General features: G+C 49.9%; 1 protein-coding gene across 2 annotated transcripts in view; it reads right to left on the bottom strand.

Moving 5' to 3' along the window:
- The window catches only part of DNAH1 (dynein axonemal heavy chain 1), a 1,058,897-nt gene that overhangs the window by 606,393 nt on the left and 432,461 nt on the right, over positions 1-20,043 (bottom strand). The window lies entirely within an intron of this gene.

Below are 20,043 nucleotides of genomic sequence, written 5' to 3'. Positions count from 1 at the left end.
AACTAGGTTAAGGTTCCAAGAAGAGGCCGGAGCGCACAGTGGAGATTTGAGGTGGAGCAAGCCCTTCAAAAAGCGTGTTACAAGGGGTTGCACTGAAATGGGAACATCCCCAACACCTTTATGGAAGGCGGCTACCGAACTGACATGCAATCTGATGGAAGAAGTTTTGAGACCTGATTATGACAAGTGCCAGAGTGTTAGGATCTGATGCCGAATGGGAGGAGCAAACAGATAGGAGTTAGCAATCTGTTATCTACGGATTGCAGGAGTTAGTAATCTGTTATCTTCGGTGTGGACAGACTGCTTGGGAGACAGCAGTCTGTAGGTATTTGTGGGTGGAACCTTGGACCAGTGGCAGATAACCACGCCCTCAAGGGAAGATCCCGAGAGGAACCACCGGTCAGGCTTAGAGTATGGAGGCAGACACACACTAGTTTTTATTAAACAGTATACTGAACCACCAGAGGTGGCAGTAGTGAGCTGGAATGCCCGGCTGGGCTGCAGTCCCTCAGATACTGGAACAGTGATCCCTGGAGGCTGAGCTGGAGAGAAACTGAAATATAGTGAGTAGGCAGGGTATGGAAAGTTCATGAACCGAACCAGATGGCAACACTCACACACTGTCTCACAGAAGCCCAGGAGCTGGAGGGTATAGGCCCTCGAGGAGTGAGTACCTGTTCCAGGGAAAGCTGTGAGAGAGCGATGGTAACTCACTGAAGTAGTTTGGCAGTGAAGACTTCCAGGCAGAAGGGAATTCAGCAACAAGTCCAGGAACATAGGCCCTCGAGGAGTGAGTCCCGGTTCCAGACTGACCTGAAAAACAAGAAGAGAGCGAGGACCCGAGGAGCGGGTACCCCTGGTAAGTCCAAGGAGGCAGGGTAGCTCAGATAGAACAAATCTTTATCCTTGCTAATTCGATGTGTTAGCAAATACTGAGACCTTAAATATCCGTCGCGGGTGACGTCATGTTCGGGGGACGCCCCTGAGGTTTGCGCCATTGCCGGTACTTCAGTCGGGGCTGTGCCGCGCACGTGCCCCTAGGCCTCTCAGGAACATTAGTAAATTAAATTAATTTACTAATTTACTATCTTATTTTTTGTTTAAATTTTTGTAAACCGTTTTGGTGAGCGTTCTCGCTTTTAAAAGACGGTATAGAAATGTTTTTAAATAAATAAATAAATAAATAAATAAATAAACAAACATGGTGGTTTGCAGCGTGGAGCCGATCCGGGGACGCCAGAGGACCTTGGCAAAAAGACGCAGTGGCAGCCAATCTTCCCGTGGATGAAGAGGGAGGCACCAAAGAGGTAAGGAGGGCGAAGAGAGGGAGTCGGGCACCGACAGACACAACACAGAGGTAGTCCAGAAACTTCGTGGTGGAACAAGTGAAAGGATCAAGGGACACTAAGGCACACCATGACTTAAACCTTTTCCATTTGTAAAAATAAGATTTTATCATGGAAGGCTTCCATGAAGCAATAAGGATACAGGAAACTGACTCCGAAAGGTTGAGTGGCTGAAGAATTAACCTTTCAACATCCAGGAAGTCAGGGACAAGGCCTGAAGATTGGGGTAGCATAGGCACCCATCGTTCTGAGTGATCAGAAGCGGGTCCTTCCCCAGGGGAATGTGTCTATGAATGGAGAAGTCCTGAAGAATCGGAAACCACACTTGGCGTGGCCAGTGAGGGGCTATCAGGATCATGGTTCCCTTGTCCTGACGTAGCTTCACGAGAGTCTTTGAGAGAAGTGGAGCCCGGTGGCCCATGAGAGGGAGAACGCATCTTTTGGTAGTGAGTGTTGGCTGTGAGTGAGAAAGCAAAAGTTCTCTACTTTACGGTTTTGAGGTGATGCAAAGAGGTCTATGTAAGGGTAACCCCAACGTTGAAATATAGAGTTTGCTACTGTGGGGTTGAGAAACCACTCGTGTGGCTGAAAAGTGTGACTCAGCCTGTCTGCCAACACATTGTCCACTCCCGGCAAGAAGGTGGCCCTGAGGTACATCGAGTGGGAAAGGGCCTCCACCCGTATCTGTGCAGCCTCTTGACCTAGGAGCCCGTCCCTCTCTGCTTGTTGATGTACCACATGGCCACCTGGTTGTCTGTCTGAATCAGGATGACCTGATGGGAAAGACGATCCTGAAAGACCCTGAGAGCATATCTGATTGCTCGTAGCTCCAGGAAATTGATTTGGAGTTTGGCTTCCTCTGGAGACCAAGACCCTTGAGTTTGTAAATTGGCAACATAAGCTCCCCAGCCGAGGTTGGAAGCATCGGTGGTAAGGGTTATTTGAGGATCTGGAGTCTGGAAATGTACGCCTTGGAGGAGATTGGTCTGATTTTTCCATCAAGCTAGAGACTGACGAAGTGGGTTGGTGATGTGGACAATGGTTGAGAGTGGTTGAATGAATTGAGTCCATTGTAGAGATTACTTACCTGATAATCTCGTTTTCCTTAGTGTATGCAGATGGACTCAAAACAAGTGGGTATAGTGTGCTCGTGCTAGCACTTGGAGACGGATCTGACGTCAGCACGGGTACATATACCCCCGCAGGAAGTGCAGCAATTCAGTAATCTTCCTTGCAAAAGCTGTAGCTGACCGATTGATTAAATGAACAGGATTACCCTGACCGATTGATAGTAGCTGGAGACTGCCAGTGTTCTCAACCGGAAGGCGTCGACACCCGACAGGGTGGATGGCCTATTATAAGAAAAAACATGGCTTACCCTGAGTCGGTGAATCCCCATGTATGCCGGCAGCCGGGCGGGATGCTGAGTCCATCTGCATACACTAAGGAAAACGAGATTATCAGGTAAGTAATCTCTACATTTCCTAGCGTGTAGCAGATGGACTCAAAACAAGTGGGATGTACAAAAGCTACTCCCGGACTGGGCGGGAGGCTGCCCGAGGTCCATTAAGGATTGCCCTCGCAAATGCTGTGTCCTCCCTGGCCTGGACGTCCAGACGATAGAATCTGGAGAAGGTATGGAGGGAGGACCACGTCGCCGCTCTACATATTTCTGCAGGCGACAGCATCCTAGTTTCTGCCCAAGAGGCCGCTTGCGCTCTGGTAGAGTGAGCCTTGACCCGTAGAGGCGGTGGTTTTCCCGCTTCTACATAGGGTGCCTTGATAACTTCTTTGATCCAGCGGGCGATGGTTGCCCGTGAGGCCGCTTCCCCTTGCTTCTTCCCGCTGTGAAGGACGAACAGGTGGTCCGTCTTTCGTACTGCTTCTGACATTTCCAGGTATCTGGACAGCAGCCTGCCGATGTCGAGATGGCGTAGTATTCGACCTTCTTCCGACTTCTTCAAACCTTCCGTGGTAGGCAAGGATATGGTTTGGTTGAGGTGGAAGTGTGAGACTACTTTGGGTAAGAAGGAAGGAACCGTGCGAAGATGGATAGCCTCTGGAGTGATTCTGAGAAACGGATCATGGCAGGACAGTGCTTGTAGCTCTGAGATGCTGCGTGCTGAGCATACAGCCAGCAGGAACACCATCTTCAAGGTTAACAAACGGAGGGACAGGCCTCGAAGTGGTCTGAAGGCGTGTCCCGCTAGAAATTCCAAAACTAGGTTGAGGTTCCACAGGGGCACGGGCCATTTCAGTGGTGGGCGAATGTGTTTGACTCCTTTCAGGAAACGTGAAACGTCTGGGTGTGTGGCGATGCTGTTGCCGTCACTCCGGGGACCGTAGCAGGATAGCGCTGCCACTTGAACCTTGATGGAATTGAGGGACAGACCCTTCTGAAGGCCATCTTGCAGGAAATCCAAAATGATAGGGATTTTAGCGGCATGTGGATTGGTGCTGTGAGTTTCGCACCAGGCTTCAAATACTCTCCAGATCCTTATATATGTTAGTGATGTGGAGAACTTGCGTGCTCAGAGGAGTGTATCTATTACCGGCCCCGAGTATCCTCTTTTCTTCAATCTAGCCCTCTCAATGGCCAGACCGTAAGAGAGAATTGAGCTGGATCCTCGTGGAGGATGGGACCTTGCCGCAGCAGGTCCCTGTGTGGAGGCAGGGGAAATGGAGTCCCTGCCAGTAGTCTTCTCATGTCTGCGTACCAGGGTCTTCTTGGCAAGTCCGGGGCCACTAGAAGAACTAGGCCTCTGTGCCGCTGAATCTTGTGCATAATTTATTTATTTATTTATTTTTGGATTTTATATACCGGATGTTCCTGTATAATATACATATCACACCGGTTTACAAGGAAGAAAACTGTCGTCTCGTTGGCGGTTTACATTGAACAGTTAACAATTAACAATTATTTGCTGAACAATTAACAAAAACATGCAGGCACAAGGAGGAATTTAGTGGAACTTACAGTGAACAGAAACATGATTATTTACATTTCAAAAGTGAACTCTTCAGGAACTTGTATACAGGGGGGCTGGGGGACAACGACTAAGCTGAAATTGTCATTCTTCCTGCTCTTAGCTCTCAGGGAATGCTTGTGTGAAGAACCAAGTCTTAAGTTTCTTTTTGAATGTAGTATGGCAAGGTTCAAGGCGAAGGTCTGGAGGTAGCGAGTTCCAAAGTGAAGGGCCCGCTGTGGATAGTGTGCGTTTCCTCAGGGAGGATTTTGCCGGTTGGGTGATTAGCCTGTTCTGGTAAGCACTTCTAGTCGGTTTCTTGGAGGTGTGTAGCTGGAGTTGAAAAGTTAAGTTGAGAGGAGAGATGTTATGTAGGGCCTTGTGTATCATAATGGTTTTAAACTGAATCCTGTATTTAATCGGTAGCCAATGGAGATGCTGGAGGATTGGGCACCCAGCAGGGGCCATGGAGGAAAGGCATATAGCAGGATCCCCTGAGGCCATTCCTGTACCAGGGCATCGATCCCCTGGGATAGCGGATCCCGCCTGTGGCTGAAATATCTGGGTACTTGAGCGTTGAACCTGTCCGCTAGTAGGTCCATGCCCGGAGTCCCCCACTGATCCACAATCATCTGGAAAGCTGTGGGCGACAGCTGCCATTCCCCTGGATTTAGGCTTTCTCTGCTGAGGAAGTCTGCCGTGGTGTTGTCCTTCCCAGCGATGTGGACGGCGGAGATATCCTGGAGATTTGCTTCCGCCCAAGTCATCAGGGGGGCTATTTCTAGGGATATCTGTTGGCTTCTGGTTCCGCCCTGTCGGTTGATGTATGCCACCGTGGTGGCGTTGTCCGACATCACTCTGACCGCTCTGTTTCGAAGTCTGTGGGCAAATCGCAGGCACGCTATCCTGACTGCCCGTGCCTCTAGTCGGTTGATGTTCCACCCCGACTCTTCTCTGTTCCACCACCCTTGGGCGGTGAGTTCTTCGCAGTGTGCTCCCCATCTGTTAAGGCTGGCATCTGTAGTGAGCAGGGTCCAGGTTGGGGAGGACATTCTTGACCCCCGGCTCATGTGGCCGGGCTGCAACCACCACCGTATCTGATTCCGCACTCTGGCTGGGAGAGGTAGGTGTACGGTGTAGTTCTGTGATCGTGGGCTCCACCAAGATAGGAGGGCGCGTTGTAATGGTCTCATATGAGCCCGCGCCCATGGTATCACCTCCAGCGTGAATGCCATAAGGCCGAGGACCTGTAGGTAATCCCAAGCTGTGGGCCGGGTGGCGCTCAGCAGGGCCTGCAGACGATTCCGGAGCTTTGCTCTCCTCTTGGCGGTCAGACTGACCTTGTCTTCCTGGGTGTCGAATCAGACTCCTAGGTATTCCAGCGACTGAGAAGGCTGTAGGGAACTCTTGTTCAAGTTTACTACCCATCCTAGGCTTTCCAGAAGAGATATAACTCTGTTGGTTGCCTGGTGGCTCTCCTCCGGGGACTTTGCCCTGATCAGCCAATCGTCCAGGTAGGGATGGACGAGGATTCCTTCCTTCCTGAGTGACGCCGCCACTACTACTATGACCTTGGTAAAGGTTCGCAGCGTGGTGGCTAACCCGAAGGGTAAAGTTCAGAACTGGAAGTGTTGATTCAGGACTTTGAAGCGTAAATAGCGCTGGTGATCCCGATGGATTGGGATATGCAAGTAGGCTTCCGACAGATCTAGGGATGTGAGAAACTCCCCTGGCTGTACTGCATTCTTGACAGACCGCAGGGTTTCCATGCGAAAGCTGGGGACCCGTAGGTGTCGGTTGACTGACTTGAGGTCCAGGACGGGCCTGAAAGTGCCCTCCCTTCTTGGGTACTATGAAATAAATGGAATAATGCCCAGAATTTTCCTCCCATGCAGGCACTGGGATTATGGCTTTTAGGGATAGGAGCCTCTGCAAGGTAACTTGTAGTGCCGCCCTCTTGAGGGGTGAACACAGAGATTCCACAAACTTGTCCAGCGGGAGCCGAAGAAAGTCCAGGTAATACCCTTCTCGGATGATGGCGAGGACCCACTGGTCCGAGGTAATCTCCACCCACCTGTGGTAGAAGAGGGTTAGCCTGCCCCCTATGGCTGCTACCCCCAGATGGGTCGGCTGATTGTCATTGTGGGGTGCAGCCGGGACCAGAGCCCGAGCCGGTTCTCCTCTTGTTGTGCTTAGTCCGAAAGGACTGGTTCCTGGCCTGAGAACGAGGTGCTTGGTAGCGAGCCCTGTAAGGGTTGAAGCACTGAGAGTTTCTACCTCTGGTCTAGGAAAAGGGCGCTGGTTCCTCCTTGGCCTGTCTTCCGGTAGATGGGGTAATGGAGAGGCGCCCCATTTATTAGCCAATTTCTCGAGGTCGCTGCCGAACAAGAGGGATCCCTTAAAGGGCATTCTCGTGAGGCGAGTCTTGGAGGAGGAGTCGGCCAACCAATTACGTAGCCAGAGGTGCCTTCTGGCTGCCACCGAGGATGATACTCCTTTGGCTGCTGTACGAACTAGGTCGGAGGCAGCGTCAGTGAGGAACGAGAGGGCTGATTCCATGTCTTCTCCCGGGGTGTTGTTCCTGGCTTGTGATAAGCAGGAGCGCGTCACCACGGTGCAGCAGGTCGCAATTCGTAGGGACATGGGTGCCACCTCAAAGGCTTGTTTCAGAATGGCGTCCATGCGCCGGTCATGTGCATCCTTGAGGGCCGCCCCTCCCTCCACTGGAATGGTGGTGCGCTTCACAATTGCGCTAACTATGGCGTCTACCATCGGGCACGCCAGCAGCTCCTTGGTTGCCGGGTCTAGGGGGTCTAGACAAAGCCCGACCCCCTTTGAAGGAAGCGTCTGGCGCATTCCACTCCAGATCGATCAACTGCTGTGCTGCTTGTAAGAGGGGAAAATGGTGAGCCGTTGGACGCAGGCCCTCTAGCAGGGGGTTCATTCTGGGTTCCCCCGGGGTGCCCTGGCCCGGTATAGCTAGCTCCAACAGGCATTGAGAGACCAGGTCTGGAAGATCCTCCTTAGGAAAGAAGCGTCTCATGGTTCGATATGGTTCTATCCCCGAGGGGAGTTCTCCCTCCTCGGGGGGCTCGCCATCTTCCTCAGAATAATCCGAGTCCCCATAAGTGGGGCTTCCGGGTGGCGGGTGGCCATGCGTAGGTCTTGAGGGTCCCGGGGCAGGGTCATCCGGTATGTATGGGACCGGTCGGGGATCAGACTGCATCTTGACGAAGGCATGAATCCCCTTGAATAATTCCACCCAGGAGAGGGAAGCAGGTTCTAGCCGTAGGGGCACCAGGTCTTTAGGGTTCCCTGGCTGCTCACCACGGCCTGCTAGGTTCGGGGTGTTCCCTGAGGAACTGGCAGTCAAACTGGGCTGAGACCGGCCCTGTCCTGGAACTCCCAGGGCCTCTTCACATTGGGCACATAGGGAGTCTGTTTCCTCGCTCTGTGTGGCTCTGAGGTGGCATGCTGAGCAGAGGCCTAGAGCTCTTATGCCTGAGTCTGGAGGTGCCGGCTCTGCGGCCGCATGGGCTATCTTACGCTCCATCGCGTCTGAGCTCCTATAAGTGTGCGCTTATCAACGTGCGCCTACACGTATTAATGTGCGCCTATGAGCGTGCGCCTATGGACGTGCGCCTATGAGCATGCGCCTATGAACATGCGCGTATCAATGTGCGCGTATCAATGTGCGCGTATGAACGTGCGCGTATGAACGTGCGCGTATCAATGTGCGCCTATCAGCATGCGCGTATTAATGTGCGTGTATCAGCGTGCGCGTATCAATGTGCGCCTATGCTATCAACGTACGCCTATCAGCGTGCGCGCATCACCAGCAATGGGCGCCCAAATCGTTTCGGGCGCCTAACATATGCGCCCGTCGTCCTGCTTAGATCGAGGCGGCGAACCAGGGCTGGTGAGCAGGCAAAATGGCGACCTCCTTGGCGGGCTGCCACGTAGGCAGACCCTGCTAATCCTCGCTCTTCGGAGACCAGTAAGTAAAGATGTCCGCCTTACCTTGTCTTCGGCGCTTCCCGGCTGCGACTCAGGCGGTCTCCGGCTGCGGGGGGAGAGGGTGATTACCGTCACCGCCGCGCTCGAGGAAGTGCACCCGCTGCCTCTAAGCCGTGCCCGAACGTCTTCTTGCTCGGGGGCCAAGTCCTCACCGGGACCAAGGCTGCCTCTAAGCTGCGCCCAAGCCCGTCTCACTCGAGGGCTAGGTCCCTGCCGCGATCCGGCCACTGGACCGAGGCACTCACCTCCGAGGGACCACGGAAATCACCTCTGGAAACTCAACTGGGGAGGGAGCCGAGGGTGTCACCGCAGGAGTGCGGGGCTCGTCTTCAGGTAGGATTTCTTCTAAGAATTTAGTCGTTAGAATTTGGAAAAACTCTCAGCGAGCGTGAGGTAGTGCCAAACTGCTTTGGAGACGGAAATTACTGAATTGCTGCACTTCCTGCGGGGGTATATGTACCCGTGCTGACGTCAGATCCGTCTCCAACTGCTAGCACGAGCACACTATACCCACTTGTTTTGAGTCCATCTGCTACACGCTAGGAAATGTGACTTTAGAGTCCACTTCATGACCCTCATGGCCAAGCAGGCCATTGGGGTAAAATGCACTGAGGATGCCATGTGTCCCATTAAGATGAGGAAATGGCATGCAGTTGAGCGTTGTCGAGATTGTAGCTGGTGTGTGAGAGAAGTGAGATTGAGAGCATGTTCTCGAGGCAGAAATGCCTTTGCTTTGATGGTGTCCAAGTCCGCCCCTATGAATGACAAAGATTGAGATGGGACTAAGCAGGATTTTGTGTAATTGATAAGAAATCCTAGAGAGATCAGAGTGTGTAAGGTAAGACGTAGCGATGTCAGAGCAGCTTGCTGAGTGGGAGCCCTGATCAACCAGTCGTCGAAATAGGGGTAGACGTGAACACCTTGGGTCATGAGGAAGGCTGCTACTACTACGAGACACTTGGTGAAAACTTGTGGTGCAGAAGCTAGGCCAAATGGGAGCACTCGGTATTGATCGTGCTTTGGGCCTACCAGGAACCTCAGAAATCTGCGATGAGACGGAGTTATCGCAATGTGTGTGTAAGAGTCCTGGAGGTCTAGAGAGCAGAGCCAGTTTTCCCTTTGCAGAAGAGGAAGGCGGGAACCCAAGGTTACCATCTTGAACTTTTCTCATTGGAGGTACTGGTTGAGGGCATGTAGGTCCAGAATTGGACGAACGCCGCCTGACTTTTTTGGGGATTAGAAAATACCGGGAATAGAATCCGAGGCCCTGTTGGGAGTAGGGCACTGGTTCGATTGCTCTGGATTGAAGAAGGAGGGAGACCTCCCGGTCCAGAAGTAGTGAGTGGTCTGATGTTCCCCAAGTCAACCGAGGTGGGGAATCCAGTGGGATGGAGAGAAAGTTCAGGTGATAACCTTGACAGATTATGGCAAGGACCCACTGGTCCGAGGTATGCCAGATGATGTTGAGATGACACAATTGACCTCTCACTGGTACATGCGGCAGTGGAAGCTGGCTGCTATTCTCTATGCAGAAGTCAAAAACCGGAAGCACGGCCCAGCTGAGGAGCTGCTTGTAATTTTTGCTTACGAGGTTGCTTGGGCTGGGCCATTTGGAAAGGCTTCATGGAGCGAATTCTAGATGGTAGTGGATAGGACTTCCTTGGACGGTATGACGACTTTTTGGAGTCCTTCCTGAATGGTTGTTTGGCCAAATAGTCAGAAGGCATCAGAGAAAGTTGGCGAAGAGTCTCATGATGATCCTTGAGCTGCGCCACTGTTTGTTGGATCTGTTCACCAAACAGATTGTCTCCAATGCAAGGCAGATTGGACAATCTGTCTTGGACTTTAGAACGTAAGTCCGAAGACTTAAGCCAGGCCCATCTTCTTGCAGAAATAGCAGCTGCCAAAACCCTGGAAGCGGTGTCAAAGATGTCATAAGAGGACCTTATTTCATGTTTCCCCGCTTCAAAACCTCTGTGGACCTGGGATGCTCCTGGAATTGCTGAGGCAGGGTCTCTGCAAAGTCCTGTATTTGCTTGAATAGGACCCTATTGTACTGGGTCAAATAAAGTTGGTAAAAGGCTATCCGAAAGATAAGCATTGATCCCTGGAAGACACGCTGACCAATGGCATCCAGGAATTTCTTTTCCTTGCCTGGAGGGAAGGAAGAATGGGGCTTTGAACGTCATGCCTTCTTTTGGGCAAATTCAACAACCACGGACTGGTGATCCAATTGAGGTTTTTGGAACCCTGGAGCTGATTGTATCAAGTATGTGGTATCTGCTTTGCAGTTGACTGGTGCTACCGAAATAGGGTGTTCCCAATTCTTTTTGAGAAGATCCAAAAGAACTTGATGGATAGGGATGAAGGTGATTTCTTTGGGAGCATCCAGAAATTGTAACAGCTCCATCATCTGATGTCTATCATCTTGCTCAGTCTGTAGTTGAAAGGGAACCAACTCAGACATTTCCTTCACAAAATTCTGGCTTTGCGACCTTTTGGTGTCATTAAGGCACATTTGGTGCAAGTCAGGACATCATGCTCAGACCCTAGGCAAATTACACAGACTTTATGGGGGTCTGTGATGAACATGGTGCGAGTGCAGTCAGGGCACCAAAGGAAGCCCAACGCCATGGCCTTTAAAAAATTGAGCCATGGTGCGGTCGACGGCCAGTAGGCAGAGAGGGCCAAACTCGACGGGAATTGACCGGAATCGGGTAAAAACTTTCTGGAGTACCACGGAAGTAAAAAATTCAAGAGGGGGACCCCTGTAGGGTATTAAAGTTTGAAGTAATTCCGTGAGGAAAATTCCTGTCAGGAATCTCTAAGAGCTCCTTAACCCACGTGGCTACTGCTGCGCGGAAAAAAGAAGACTGAAGGGGGACCCCTGCTGGTTGCAGGGTTAGTGCCATCCTGGGTATGCCCAGTAGGTGCCAGTCAAAGTTCTAGAAACTTTGACAAAAGTGTTCCCGTGATTGGGCTTCATCCTATGATGTCACCCATATGTGAGGACTACCATCCTGCTTGTCCTGTGAGAAATGATGTTACCCTACGAATGTCTGTATAGAAAAATCTTTAAATAAATAAAATAAATAAAAGGAATATGACAAGTGAGGTTATCAAATTTTCAAATGATACAAAATTATTCAGAGAAGTTAAATCACAAGCGGATTGTGATAAATTGCAGGAGGACCTTGCAAGACTGGAAGATTGGGCATCCAAAAGGCAGAAGAAATTTAATATGGACAAGTGCAAGATTGCATATAGGGAAAAATAACCCAAGCAGAAGTTACACAATGTTAGGTTCCATATTAGGAGCTACTACCCAGGAAAAAGATCTAAGCATCATAGTGGATAATACATTGAAATCGCCAGCTCAGTGTGCGGCAGCAGTCAAAAAAGCAAACAGAATGTTATTATTAGAGATGTGAATCGGTTCCGGAATCGGTTCCGATATTGGGGGTTCATAGAACTGCGGGAAATCTTCGTTTCCCGCAGTTCTGAGCGCTTTTTTTTTCTGCAGTCCCGAGCCAAAAAAAAAACACCCCGACCCTTTAAATTTAGAATCCCCCACCCTCCCAACCTCCCCAAAACGTTTGTAAAGTACCTGGTGGTCCAGCGGGGGTCCCGGAAGTGTTCTCCCGCTCTCAGGCCATCAGCTGCCAGTAAACAAAATGGTGCCGATGGCCCTTTGACCTTACCATGTGACAGGGGCTATCGGTGCCATTGGCCGGCCCCTGTCACATGGTAGGAGCAATGGACAGCCGGCGTCATCTAAAAAGTGGCTCGGGCCATCCATTACTCCTACCATGTGATTAGTGGCAGCCGACGACCGGAGAGTGGGAGATCGCTCCCAGGACCCCTACTGGACAACTAGGTACTTTAGAAAAGTTTTGGGGAGGTCGGGAGGGTGGGGGATTCTAAATAATTCGATTTAAAGGGTCGGGGTGGGTTTGTTTTTCTGTGTGCTCTTTCTTCCCGCCCACTCCCTCAAAACGATAAGAAAACCACACGAAACTATCGTACGATATTTTCATCTGTCAGAAAAATGATTCACAGCCCTTTAATTATAAGGAAGGGAATGGTGAATAAACCAGAAAATGTCATAATGCCTCTGTATTGTTCCATGGTGAGACAGCACCTTGAGTACTGTGTATTGTTCTGGTCACCATATCTCAAAAAATATATGGTTGCACCGGAGAATGTACAGAGAAGGGCGAACAAAATGATAAAGTAGATGGAAAGGCTAAAGAGGTTAGGGCTGTTCAGCTTGGAGAAGAGACGACTGAGGGGGGATATGATAGAGGTCTTTAAAATCATGAAAGGTCTAGAATGGGTAAAATCTATTCATATATCACTATAAAATTGAAATTGCCCCCCATACCCGACACCCCCCTCCCTACCTTTAAAAAAGTCATTGGTGGTCACTGGAGGGCCCAGGGCTCCTCCTAGCTCTGGATCCAGTTGGTGCTATTTTCCAAAATGCACCGACTGGCCTTTGCCCCTTTCAACAAGGTTATTTCTTACTGAAGTTTAATCAGGCATTGATTACTGTGTTCTATCTGTGGACCCTTGGGCTGTGGTAAGATTGGCTCTATCTGAGGGAGAAGCCCTGCAGGTTCTCACTTTCAACCGGCACACCCAGGCAAAGCAGCGACCAGTCAGGAACTTCACTTTTACCAGCCCATGCTCCCCTTGGGTTGAGTCTTTGGGTGCCAGAGCCGCTAGGACTTATGTGAGGGTCTCTGTTGATGACTGTAGTTGCGTTCCAAGGCTGGGCTAGAGTTGTAGACAGGCAGTGAGAAGGTGTATCAAGTGTCCAGGCAATGGTCAAAGGCAGGCGGTGTTCAGGTGTATTGAGAGTTCAGGCAATGGTCAATGGCAGACAGTGGTTAGGTGTGTTGAGTGTCCAGGCAAAGGTCAAGATCAGGTATCCATCCGAGGTAAAGGAAGAATAACAGATAGGGCTGAGGTATGCAGGCAAGGCAGGAGCAGGTTGGACAGACAAGGACTGGAAAAGATTGGACAACAAAGACTGGAACAGGCTGGAATAAAGGCTGGAACAGGCTGGAATAAAGGCTGGTGGCAACACATGCCACAAATGTAGCTGGCAAGGAGCATCAGAGGAGCTGCCCTTATTAGAGAGCAATGCCCGTAATATCATCAATAGGGGCCATGGAGGCTTTCTCACCGTGGTCCCTTTAAATGGTCCAATGTCAGGCACGCAAACCTAAGGAGAGATGCGGAGATCAGAGGCTGGCAGCGTCCTGCTGCATGGCGTCTGGCAGTGTCCCACCATGCCAGAAGGAAATGCGGCCGTGAAGGTAAGGGCGACGGTTCATGGGGGCAGTTCACGAACTGCCAAATGAAATATACTATATTTCCAAAAAAGGCAAGGATTTGTCTAAGCCTTATTAATTTAGATATTAAAATTTTAGCCTCTAATTTGACTAACTGGTTAAGTGATAATCTCCCTGAATTGGTGACTTCAGATTAGGTAGAGTATGTGAAAGGGAAACATGGGATATGTAACATTCGTAAATTAGTTCATGTATTGTGGGATATATATCATATTACTAGGCAAAGTTTAATCATCAGTTTGGTTGCTGAAAAAGATTTTGATAAAGTTCATTTGGAACTATATATTTTGAATTTTGGAACAATATGACAGTAAGTTTTAAACAGCTGCATGGGCGTACATGTATGCACGTATGCCAGCTTGCGCCAATGGACATGGCCATTTTATAATATATGTATGTATATGCGAGCATAGTATAAAATAGGCTGTATGTGAGAATGTGTGTGCCCAATTTTATATGGCTATTAAGAAGGAGAACGCATGAGTCATGTTAAGACCAGATTAAGGTCCCATTCTGTGACTGGTGGTCATATCCCCTTGTGGTAAGCTGAGATAGCACTCAGATGTACTCGTAGTCTGGAGACCAGAGTCTAAAAGATGGCAGAGATAGTCTAATAAAGTTGATGTAAGGCAGGAAAAAGGGTCTATACTGTTTTGGGTGCACCATCTGGTAAATCTTTTCCACTTGGAATTATAAGATTTTCGCATGGAAAGTTTTCGTGAAGCTACAAGCACTTGAGAGTTATTAGTTGAAAGATTGAGTGATTGCAAGATCAAGCTTTCAACATCCAGGCCGTTAAGATAGGGATTGAAGGTTGGGATGGCGCAACCTGCCCTGATCCTGAGTTATGAGAGTGGGTGCTGTGCCCAGGCGAATTGGTTCCCTGATCGAGAGGTCGAGGAGTATAGGAAACCATACTTGCCGAGGCCAATATGGAGCTATGAGTATCATTGACCCTTTGTCCTTTTGAAGCTTCACTAGTGTTTTGGTTATTAGAGGTATCGGGGGATACGCGTATAGAAGACCTGAATTCCAAGGGCGAGCAAAGGTGTCCTTGGCTGACTGGTTTCTCTGTTTGTGCAGGGAGCAGAATCTGTCCACTCTGTGATTCAGCTCGGATGCAAAGAGGTCCAATGCTGGTTGACCCCAACATTGAAATATCCTGGTCGCTACTAAGGGATCCAAGGACCATTCGTGAGGTTGGAATTGATGACTGAGATGGTCTGCAACTATGTTGTGAATGCCCCCCAGATAAGTGGCCCTGAGAAATATGGAATGTGTCAGGGCCCAGTCCCAAATCTGAGCAGCTTCTTGACAAAAGAGATACGAGCCCGTACCTCCTTGTTTGTTCAGGTACCACATGGCTATCATATTGTCTGTTTGTATCAGAACAGTTTTGTGTGAAAGACAGTCCTTGAATGCATGTAGTGCATAGAGTATAGCTCGAAGTTCAAGGAAATTGATTTGAAATGTTGCTTCGAGTGTTGTCCACGTACCTTGAGTCTGGGGGTCGTCAACGTCTATATGTGCACCCCAACGCAAGGTGGATGCATCTGTAGTTAAAGATACTTGTGGTATTGGCTGTTGGAAAGGTTTTCCTATGAGCAAGTTGTTCATGTTCGACCACCAGCGGAGAGATAGACATAACTGGTGGGTTATTTGAATGTGATGTGACAGTGGCTGACTTGCTTGGAGCCATTGTGATCTCAGGGTCCATTGAGTCACTCTCATGGCTAATCTGGCCATGGGAAGTACGTGAACTGTGGAGGCCATGTGGATGAGTAGAGTTAGGAACTGATGGGCTGTTGCCCTGCTCTGTGTACGCAGATTTTTTGCTAAAGTCAATAGAATCTTTGCGCGGTCATTTGGAAGGAAGGCTTTGGACACGGTGGTATTCAACTCTGCGCCGATGAACTGTAGAATGCGAGATGGTAGAAGATGGGATTTTTGGTAGTTTATTAGAAATCCCAATGAGTGAAGCAGATTGATTGTGCAGTTTAGTGAGTTGAGTGTTCAGTCTCTTGATTGGCTTTTGATGAGCCAGTCGTCAAGGTAGGGGAATACATGGATGCTTAGTTTGCGTAAATGAATCGCTGCTACAGCTAGACTTTTTCTGAATACTCTTGTTGCTGAGGCAAGGCCGAATGGCAGAACTTGGTAATGAAAATGTTGATGTCCCACCAAAAAGCGTAGGAACTTGCAATGAGGAGGGCATATCGGGATGTGCGCATATGCGTCTTGAAGATCCAGAGAACAGAGCCAATCTCCTGTTTGAAGAAGAGGAAGCATTGTACCCAAGGATACCATTCTGAACTTTTCTTTCCGTAGGAACTTGAGTTGTCGAAGGTCTAATATGGGTCGAAGACCTCCTGTTTTCTTTGGAATGAGGAAATAAAATACTTTGCCCTGCTGCGGTTGGGGTACAGATTCTACCGCCCTGGCTCTCAGTATGGTTGACAAGTCTGTGTGTAGAAGTGTGGAGTAATGATGATGTCTCCAATGCGGTGTTGGTGGATTGTTGTTTGGTACCTTGAGAAAATCCAGATGGTAACCATGAGATACAATTGAGAGTACCCACTGGTCTGTGGTGATACTTGTCCACTGAGAATGAAATTTTGATATCTGACCTCCTACAGGAAGATTCGGAAATGCGTTTGAGGAGTGACTGCTGTTCTCTGGCGATGTCTCAAAATCCTGACGCAGGGCCTGTCTGAGGAGGAGGTTGAGTTCTAGGGGCTCTAGGTTGCCTAGATTGGCTCCGTTGAGGTGGTTTTGACGTTCTACCACAGTTTGCTGGAGGATAGTATCGTTGTGCTTTATAATAGGGCCTTTTATAGTCTTTTCTAGCAAACCTTCTAATAGAAGTTTGTGTTTCTGATGGAACAGAAGAGAGCTGTTTCAAAGTTTCAGAATGCTCCTTTAGCTGTATTACAGCGTCCTGAACTTTTTCTCCAAAAAGATTGTCTCCCTTACATGGGAGATTGGCCAACTTTTCTTGTACCTCTGCCCTAAGATCTGAAGCCTTGAGCCAGGCCTATCTGCGAGCACTAATTCCTGTTGCAGCCATTCTGGATGATGTTTCGAAAGTATCGTAGGCCGCATGGACTTCATGTTTCCGGCTTCTAAACCTTTATAAATGATATTGTTAAATGAGTCCTGATATTGTTGAGGAAGTGAATCTGATAGTTCTTGTACATGTTTCCATAAATTATTCTGGTACTGAGTCATATATAAGTGATATGATGCAATCCTGGAAACTAGCATGGACCCTTGAAACATTTTTCGACCAAGTGTGTCCAAGAACTTCTGATCCTTCCCAGGAGGCATAGATGAGTGTGGCCTGATTCTTTTGGATTTTTTTCTGGGCAGATTCCACCACCACAGATTGGTGTGGAAGCTGAGGTTTTTGGAAACCTGGAATCTATTGACCCAGGTAAGTGGTGTCAGCACACTTGTTGACTGGTGGTATAGTGCAAGGATGCTCCCATAACTTTTGTTGCAGTTCCACCAGGACTTCATGCACTGGTATTGTTATGATGTCTTTAGGAGAATCTACGAACTGAAGAACCTCTAAGGTTTTTTTGTCTGGTGTCTGCTTCTGTCACCAATTGAAAAGGAATGGTATTTGCCATTTCTTTTATGAAATTAGAGAAGGAAAGGTCCTCTGGGGGTGATTTCCTTGTCTCCTGTGGAGGGGATGGATTAGACAAGATGTCATCGGAGGAAGTGTTGGTGTCTCCATCACCCAGATGTCTGGAGAAGAATGCCGTGGAGGAGTATGAAATGTTGGTACCAAAGGCATTGATGGGTTTATCGGTGGGATCGATGGAAACAGAGGAGGAAAAAGAAGTTCTCTGTTTGGAAATTCCCGATGGCCCTGGAAGTGGATCGGGCATCGGAGATGGAGGCTCTGCACCTGATGGTGATGGATGCACTGGTAAGGCATCGATAATGGTATCAAGCTTAGCTAGCATCGGTGCCAGTAGAGAGAGAGATCCAGCATCGACGGCAGTGCCGGCATCAGTACCAGTGAAGGTATTGGTGTTGGAGCCGGTAAATTCATCGGTGCCAGAGGTGGAATCGGAACTGGTGGAACCAGCATCGATGTTTGTATCGATGCTGGCATTGGCATCAATGGCATCTCCCTTAAAGCTTCTCGGATTGCCTGGCGGATGAACCCGTCCAGTTCCACCCTAGTAGCTGGTGAAACCAGAGCAGCTATAGGGGGAGGCAGTGAAGGCCCAACCGGCATTTCCACAGAGCCCTGTGGAAGCGCGGTTCCCTGCACCGGGATCGGTGGGGATGGCCTGGGAGTGCTGGTCTTCGAAGGCTCCGATGAATCTTCCATCCGAGGTTTCTTCGGTATAGGCTCAATGGAAAGCGGCTGTGCACCAGAGATCGCGCTCGGATCGGGAGTCAAAGTACGATGATGTCGATGTTTTCTAACATGTTCGCCGACCTTCTTTTTGAGTATTGAAGCAGATTTAATGGACGACCGAGAAGGAGTCGTTGAAATCCGATCGCCTTTTTTGTCAGGACGGCATTTCGTTTTTATTACTAACGTTTTTGCTGCTCCGGCTGGAGACGACTGTGTCGAAGTTGAAGTTGAAGGCAGCAACTGCAGATGAAAAAGATGCTCCATTTACTCCATACGAGCTCGCCTGCCCTTCGCTGTCATCTCAGCACACTGAGGACATGTCAGAACATCGTGTTTCTCACCTAAACATAATACACATTCCGTGTGTGGGTCCGTGAATGACATAGTGTGATTACAATTCAGGCACTTTTTAAACCTGGTCGCCATTGTATAGGCCGGACAGCCATTGGCGGCCTTCTGACTAAAACTTTAGTCAAAAACGGAATCGAATGAAAAGTTTTTTACACCGAAAGGTGTAAAAGGGAAACGCCTTTCCCTGTACGTACCAGGATCAGTCCAGGACACCTGGGTTGTGACTCCGCACCAGTAGATGGAGACAGATTAAAACTTGTGGGCGGAGCCATATATAAGCCCCTGTGCCAGTCACAGCCCCTCAGTCTTACTCTGTCTCCAGTAGATGGTGCAGGTCCAGTCACAGCCCTGCCTGACCTGATTCTGGTGTTGGTGTTAGTCAGGTTTGAATTTTTTGGGCTAGGCTTTTTTGTTAGTTGTTTATATACCAAATTGGGGTTTTTTTCTTTTAATCCCTTAGTCTCGGGTGCCCTGCCTCCCAGGGGAGTTGAGAGGTCCTGAGGGGACTACCCTCCCCCGGTTGAGGCCGCTGCCAGGGTTGAGGACCCGGCTGAGCTAGTGGCAGCGTCAGGGGTGACACCAGGGAGCCTGGTTCACTCACCCCTGCAGGAATAAGGGCTTTTCAGTACCAGGGACAGCGTTTTTGTTTGTAAAAAAAAAAGTTTTTACTTTTGTTTTTGCGGCTCTCTGTTACCTGGCGTCGCCGCTCCGTTTTTGTCGGTGGGGGGGCGTCATTGGCAGGGGGGAGGTCGCCGAATTGCGCTATTTGTTTATTTTTAATTTTTTAATTTTTTGTGGTAATTTTTTCGCCGCGGCCCCGTTTTCTCCCGCGTTTTCGCCGGCATGCCGCGTGCTGCACAGTGCAGGGCCTGCGGCTCGGCGCGCGCGCGTCTTTCAAGGGACAGCCTTTGTTCAGCTTGCGTCCCGGGTGATGAGGGACCCTCGGCAGCGCCGCGGGGGGGCTCGTTCCCGGGTCGTGCGTTCGCCGTCGCGCGGTGGTAGCTCCGCTGACAGGCCTCAGGATCTTTTCCCGGTTAGTGCGGGAGTGGCGGCCATCTTGGCCACCAGCCGGGAAATTTCGCGGGAAACAGTGGGGGCCTCTTCTTTTCCTCCTGCGCTTTCCCCACAGCGTGTCGCGGCGGGGGAGGTTCCCTCGGAGGGGCTTCGGTCCCGGGAGGCTTCCGAGAGTGATTCTTCGGATTCTGGTGATTTTGCGCTGTTGCTGCGCAAAGTTCTCAAATACAAGCGCAGCAAGCGCATCCGGGGGAATGGCTCGCGTGCGGCCGACCACGGCTCCCCTCCACGGAAAAAGAAGTCCAGGAAGGGCGCGGAGATCGCCCACGGTGCGTCCCGGGGGAAGCGGCCTCCCAGGGGGGTGCCGCAGGAATCGGATCCCGAGGATTCCCCTGAGGATGATACGGAGTCCGCCGAGGAGCCCCTGACGGGGGCCGGGAAGGCAGCAGTGGATGGTACTGCACAGCCCATTGCAGAGAAAGCTGCACAGGCTGCAGAAGGGGATGACCCCAAGGTGGTGCGGCTGTTCCGCAGAGAGGAACTGGCACCTCTCATCCCGGCCATTCTCCATGAATTGGGAATTGAAGCTCCTCCGGTGGTGGTCCGCCAGG

This window comes from Rhinatrema bivittatum, chromosome 4 (assembly GCF_901001135.1).
Source record: "Rhinatrema bivittatum chromosome 4, aRhiBiv1.1, whole genome shotgun sequence".
NCBI lineage: Eukaryota > Metazoa > Chordata > Amphibia > Gymnophiona > Rhinatrematidae > Rhinatrema > Rhinatrema bivittatum.
The sequence above is the reverse complement of the archived record's forward strand: the minus strand, read 5'-3'. Positions and strand labels throughout refer to the sequence as shown.